General features: G+C 32.0%; 1 long non-coding RNA gene across 1 annotated transcript; it reads left to right on the top strand.

The window, feature by feature from the left end:
- The first annotated feature begins 6,670 nt into the window (after positions 1-6,670).
- Positions 6,671-7,177, top strand: LOC149374913 (uncharacterized). Its single transcript, XR_016292989.1, has 2 exons — positions 6,671-6,720; positions 6,854-7,177. It is a non-coding gene; the product is annotated as an uncharacterized LOC149374913 (long non-coding RNA).
- The last annotated feature ends 243 nt before the right edge of the window (positions 7,178-7,420 follow it).

The raw sequence follows: 7,420 nt of genomic DNA, 5'->3' as shown, positions 1-7,420 counted from the left end.
GGAAACGATAATAGTATATAAATGTACTTGGAAACAAAACTGACCTATAGGTATGCCACCAAATACATAAGCTTCTGAAATTCATTTATATAGTCACAGAATCGCTTCGAGGACTCAGACGTACAGAGACTAAATATTTAATTATTTCAAATTGTTGAGTACAGCACTACTTAGTGGCTGAAACCATTAATTTAACACTCTGCAATCTACATATTCGCTAGGCATAAGTATTGAGGTTATGATTCGATTGATTTAGTTTTCGTCAGCTGAGTATAGTTCATTGTTAACTATAGCTATATACACATACGTAGTTAACGACTGACACGATAAAGTAACTAGGAGAAAGTTGCGCATAACGTTAGTCTACAACAAAAAAAATTCCCGGGCTGGTCAGAAATGCATAATTTTCCATTCTGAAATCAGGACGGAAATGCGCTTTTGCCGTCAGGGTATGATGAAATAGTATATTACGTACGCGTTTGCAAAGGCTTTGATTTACGAACCGAGAGGTTCATGGCACGAGCTGAAAGTGAAGACCGTAACGAGGCTCATAAAGAAGCCTTTAAAAACGAGTTTTGTATTCTATTTTTTCGCCTGAGAGCACCAAATCAAGCAGCGAAGGTGCTATTTTGAAGTTGAAAGTCGAACAAGTGTATTAAAGTCAATTCAACTCCAATTTAAGTCTTGACTCATTATGGATAGCCGAGGAAATCTACGTAACACTTAACGATAAACATTTTTTCTAATAAATTTTTGCAGTTCCTTATCTTATAATGGAATAATTTACGATTTAAGGAAAACAAATCAACAATGAGAATATTGTATATTATATTTATATATGTAAGCGACGGAAAAAGTTGGTGTTTACATAAAAGTACGTAAATATTATAGCAAACGAGAATGGCTCCAGAAGGAAAGATATAACGTACTGCTAATTGCTTGTAACTTTTCTTACAAAAATAGTCTAAGCTAAGGATTATATTTAAATAAGAGTTTTATCACTTTACATGTGATATACAAAACTTATGGTAAAACAAGGAACGGGTCATTTTCTTACTTAGTCACAAATGAGAAAAATAATGCTCAAAATGTGTATGACAGCAATTTACCATTTGAGGTAAAGCTATCCGTAAAAGTAATTCGTAGACATTCGTACCCAGTTTGTATATATTTCGGTTTAACATTCGTTTTGTCTTTTTATCTTTTTTTTTTTTCAGGCACTGCCTATGTTTTGTATAGGACCAAGCCATTTATCGATTTCTCGCGTTTGAATACTAAAGTAAAAATGGTTTCGTTCAAGCAAACGTATTTTTGTCACAAGGTCAATTTGATGGCTTGATTATTGCATGACGCGGTTGTTTTTTCACCAACAGAACAAAAAATCGAACTTTGATTGGTGGGCACTTTGAGTTTTTCACAGAAAATAATCAATTACATAAACGAGTCATTCCAAAAGTCGACTATTCATATTGTTGTCAACAATAACTTTAGTTTTCGAAAGTGTTGATTTTTCTCTTTAAATTCACACCATTAGGTTTATGAAATTTATAAACTTAGTTGTCTTATCATATATTTCTGAATGAATTCCAGAGACTTTTCAAATACTCGTCATCTTTTTAAAACTCTCATTGAAATTTTTAATATAATCGAGACCTCGGGGTGATAAACTCAATAGGTCAATGGAAAACGAAGAGATCCAATAAAAGTGCTCCTTCTTTTGATCGTATACTGTCTTTTTTGACGTAATAAAATATAAAGCACGATTTCCTTACGTCCCCAATCTTATGTATTTTTAGGTGATGTCGTGATCAGCTCGTATTCATTGTTATACTACGGCTAAAAGAAAACTTCAATTTTTATTTGTAAGTATTTTGGACTTCACACAGAGAATAATCAACAACATTAAGACGTATCTATACAAAAACAAAGCATAAGAAGTAAAGATATAAGGCCTTAGCACTCGTAGTTTGCTAATAAAGCTTATCAACAATTACTTAGATATTTGGAAAGAGCTAAAAAGTGATAATAAATTGTTATTATTTTAACAGGTACCTAGTGTTTTGAAAGGTAACATTTCTCTTGAATAGAACAATTGGTGTCTAGATTTTGTCTCGGAAATATTTAATGCATATTTTAGTTACACAAAATTTGAAATATAGGATCACGCTTTTCTAAAGTAGTATCACATTCATTTTACCAAATAAAAAAAAGGTATTTATGTGACAGTTGAAAAATATTCTGCAAAATATGAGACCCTTACTTGATATATTTTAATCGATACGGTAAAAATTTTTTAGACGCTTCTAAAAAATTGTTTTGTAAGAGACCTGAGTACTGAAGACCTTCAAATAAGATTAAAGAGTAGAACACTCTAAATATTTTATAATTTATTAAAAGAGTTTTGTCGACATACAAAAAAAAAAAAACTAAAATTTTGAAAAATATAATGAACAATCATTTATGTAAAAACCACTATTAAAAAAACTTAACTAACATTTTTTAATAAACATACACATAATGTGAGTGCATGTGTTTGTGTGTGTATGTGTTTGTAAATTGGCTGGTACTAAAAAAAGGTTTGTTTGGATTAGAATATTTCTAAACTTACTGATCAATATGCCAACGAATATTATTCGTTTTATCTAACCAATCCAATAAACAAACAAAAAGTGAATTGTAAATTAAAGTTAAGTTACAAACCACAGTATGACAAAAAGTCAGATGTAGCCTTAAACGATTCAATAATAGTTAAATAGCTTGTAAAATACTAGGCTCACATGAAGGTCACCTCTTCATTCGTAACAAAATAAAAAATTAAAACAAAATAAATGTCAAAGCTTGATTCAAAAGATAATAATCTCTAAAATTTCGAAATCATGTCAATAAAGCGTGCCTTATTAATTTGAAGAATTAATCATTTTGATTAAAATCACCCAAGCCAACTTACTAGGTAAGGAAAGCTGCCCCTTGACACTACAGAGAAGCTGCTTGTCTACGGTGAAAGAGCAGCTCTACTAGGTGGAACAGAGACACTAAAATAGAGCAATAATAGCATGGCTCTTCTGTATCTGAAGGAGTATTTTCCAACAATTCTCTTTCGGAACAGTGCGTGCAGCGCTAGTCATTAACTTGAATAGTCCAACTGCAGTCAGAGATGAGTAGAGAAATTGCTAACGCCAATGCTACGGCGTGAGACAACTTTTTTCCACTGATCGGGGCGACCCACCGCGGCCAGCCGTCGAACCAAGGCGCACATTTTTCGAGAGTGCGAGACTCGTATCGAAGAGCGTGCGCCTACAAGAAGAGATGTGGATTCGCGTGGAAATGAGCATATAGGCGCACATTTTAGCGACACGTAGAAGGGGTATACCGAATGGGTGCCTACGAGGAGAAGAGTGGAAATGTTGACTATAGCTATATATTTGAGCGTACAGCCAAAGCAAGCGACGACACGAGTTCTTTTCTTTTGACTGCAACCGAGTATATGCTATATATAATAACCTGACTCTTACTCTCTCGCTCTTGCTTGAATGATATCTATCAATCTTACATTCGATTAAATCGTGAAACTAAATGCTCATATAATTATATGCAGGAAATTTGATATCAAAACATTTTTTTTTTCCGTACGTTAACACTTAATTTGAAATCTAGTATTATTTTGAAAAAATAATCAGCTTAATTTTTTTAAGGATAACAGTTCAGCTATAACCACTGGTTAATTATTTTTCCTGATCATAATTGTTATAAACTGTAGGACAAGCCCCGGAGGTTATCGATGAACATATGTGACGTTAAGATCTCGTGCTCTCAAAGTTTCGATAGCTCAGGTAGTAAGGGCTTATGCCACTACTGTTCTCGTTTTGCTATCTGAGGATCGATTCCAACTGTTGGCAAATTTTTTTTTTTAACGTGATTCATCATGCTAGTTTGTTTTCTTTTTATTTATGTTTTATTTATGTTTTTTAAATAATATTAACGAACCCTTTTACCCTATACATCGAAATACATTTTTTTAATACTAATTATATTAAACAATTCCATAAGCTGATACTTAACTATAGCATAACCATTTCAGAATTTCATATAAATTCTTATAAATTATAGAAAATTATGTTCAAGGTTAAACTTTTACTTTTTCGAAATTCATAATGTAAGTGACAAGTGGTTGTAACTACCAGGTAAAAATTTTAAGTAACGTAACAGTAAACTTGATATATAAGATCTGTTTTTCATTACTGTTTAGATTTTTGTTGCATAATTTTCAAAGGTATTAAGTTTTGATACTTACAAACGCTAATTAAATGTTTGGTCTAGAACCAACATTATGTAATTGAAATTGAAATTTCATATTTAATCAACACAATAAGTTTAGCTGCTATACCTAAAATTTTTTTACAACCAAAGACGGTAAATAAATGATTAGGGAGTTTTATGTAAGTTTTCTTGTGCCTCCGAAGATTATGATTATTGTATAGATAGATAAAAATATCGATTAGAACAGCTTAATCATTTCTTGGAAAATAAAATATTAAAATTAATGAAAATTATGTATAAGGATTTTTTTTCTCTTACTTTCTTTGGAGTTTAAAATGTAATAATTATACTCATATCCTAAGAAATTATTTTATTATTATGAATTTCCGAAATGGCCATGCTAACGATAAGTATCAGCTTATGAAATTGTTTAATATAATTAGTATTAAAAAAATGTATTTCGATGTATAGGGAAAAAAGGGTTTGTTAATATTATTAATAAAACATAAATAAAACATCAATAAAAAGAAAACAAACTAGAATGATGAATCACGTTAAAAAAAAAATTTGCCGACAGTTGGAATCGATCTTTAGATAGCAAAACGAGAACAGTAGTGGCATAAGCCCTTACTACCTTAGCTATCAAAACTTCGAGGGTAGAAGATCTTAAAGTCACATATGTTCCTCGATAACCTCCGGGGCTTGTCCTACAGTTCATAACAATTATGATGAGAAAAAATAATTAACCAGTGGTTATAGCTGAACTGTTATCCTTAAAAAAATTAAGCTGATTATTTTTTCAAAATAATACTAGATTTCAAATTAAGTGTTAACGTACGGAAAAAAAAAATGTTTTGATATCAAATTCTGTGCATATAATTATATGAGCATTTAGTTTCACGATTTAATCGAATGTAAGATTGATAGATATCATTCAAGCAAGAGCGAGAGAGTAAGAGTCAGTTAAATATATATAGCATATACTCGGTTGCAGTCAAAAGAGAAAAACTCGTGTCGTCGCTTGCTTTGGCTGTGCGCTCAGATATATAGCTATAGTCAACATTTCCACTCCTATCCTCGTAGGCACACATTCGGTATACCCCTTCTACGTGTCGCCAAAATGTGCGCCTATATGCTCATTTCCACGCGAATCCACATTTCTTCTTGTAGGCGCACGCTCTTCGATACGAGTGTCGCACTTTCGAAAAATGTGCGCCTTGGTTCGACGGCTGGCCGCGGCGGGTCGCCCCGATCAGTGGAAAAAAGTTGTCTTACGCCGTAGCATTCTCTGCTGCAGTAAGCAACGACAGCGTTTAGTACTAGTACATGCAGTGATTGTTGCACCTCCAGCTGTACAAGTAGCACACAAAGCGCATATCAAATTTATACAGTAATCAGTTCAATATTCTTCAATCACCGGTGTCAACTTTGTTAAAGAGGCAGGATTTTAAAAGATTATTTGTATTCGAATTTCTTGTTCTAAATTATCATGCTTAAGAATATAATACCAAACTATACCGAAGAAGAAGTACTCGCAGACATTGAATACTCAAGACATAAAGCTTATGCTTCACGATCTATTCCCTGTGCAAATTATAATAATAAAAGCCTTGTTTTACCAATTCATCAGAGCTACGGTGACAACAGTTCCTCTAAAGTTGATGCACACAAGGTAAAAGACCATTTCTATATTAATTAATTACGGATTCTTTATCGCGGGTTACGATGGAATAATATAGACTTCCCGTGTATTTCTTAAGTATAAAAATGGTTGGAAATGGAGACTCATCAAGCAAAAAGTGTAAGAAAAATTGTGCACTTTTCGAGAGGAGGTGCACTCCTACAAAGGGTAGGTGTAACAAAGATAGAGAGAGAAGAAGAGAGTAAGCCAGCGCAGGGATCTGCATAAATGGCAGATCGATGTAGATAGTCAGTATTGATAAAATCGGTAATTATAAAATAGTATAACCAACCAATATTACAAAATACGCTAAATCTTAAAAAGGAAATAAGATAAAGCAAAAATATCGAGTATTCCGGGTTTTTTTTTGGGAAAAATAACATCATGACACACAAAGAAATAGGCGTTGATAATGTGAAGACATTACCTAAAATATCCAGCCTCTAAATATTTTTTCATAAAATCAAGATGGAAAATTAGTGAAAAAATTAAAGCATATTTGCAGAATTGTTATAAATATGTAGAATTTATTTCTCGTTTTTTGCCTAACAATAACCTTAAAAATTATTTTGAAAAATTTCTCGAGCCTTTTATTTACAAAAAATGTACAGGAAAGACATAAATATACCACCGTAACCAACGAAAAAAAGAGGGACTCCTAGTTCCACACTCTGGTTTTTTAAATAAACTCTATGTAATTTAATGGTCAATGATTTTTGTAGGAAGATTTTTATAAAAAGGTAGACTGCACAGGATTTTCTCTGGAAGAAATTAACGTATTCGTGAGTATCGTTTAGTTTTATTCGTCATACATATAATTTGAATGAAAGATAAAAGAACAAAAAATATTATAAATAAAAATGACGTAATATGAAAAGCAAAAAATATACTCAATAAATTTTGTTTCAACTATAGGTCAAAGACGAATTGATCGTAGTCGAGGGTATACATGAAAAGTTGCAAGATGAGCACGGCAATGTCTATAAAAATTTGTCAAAGACGTTTCCCGTCTCTGAAAACTACGACTTTAATGATGCTAAAATAAACTTAGTCTCGGACGGTACATTAACTATCTATATTCCTTGTAAGATTCAGCCATTAGCAGATGAGAACTGTGCCATCAAAAGTCCAACCAAAAATGAACCAACTGGAGAAATATAACTTCAGTCAGAAGAATAATAATCTAATGGTATTTCATGATTTCATCTTTCTAAAGTTTCAAATAAATGATAAAAACTACGAGAAGCATTTTATATTTATTATGTTGTTGATATATATAATTATATTATGTCATTTGTATTCACAATTTCATGCAATAAATACACTCCCATAAAATGGTAAGATTTTATAGCGTATATTAATAAGTCCTCTAGCAGAGCATACCGACTAATTTCTTTCCGATTTCATTCGTATCAAATATTTGACATAATCATGTAGTTGCAGAAAAATTGTTTATTACACGTTTCTAATACGAGACACAGA

The sequence above is a fragment of the Copidosoma floridanum genome, unplaced genomic scaffold, assembly GCF_036245765.1.
Source record: "Copidosoma floridanum isolate Cflo_tuat_1 unplaced genomic scaffold, Cflo_Japanese_pri ptg000013l, whole genome shotgun sequence".
NCBI classification, from domain to species: Eukaryota; Metazoa; Arthropoda; class Insecta; order Hymenoptera; family Encyrtidae; genus Copidosoma; species Copidosoma floridanum.
The sequence above is the reverse complement of the archived record's forward strand: the minus strand, read 5'-3'. Positions and strand labels throughout refer to the sequence as shown.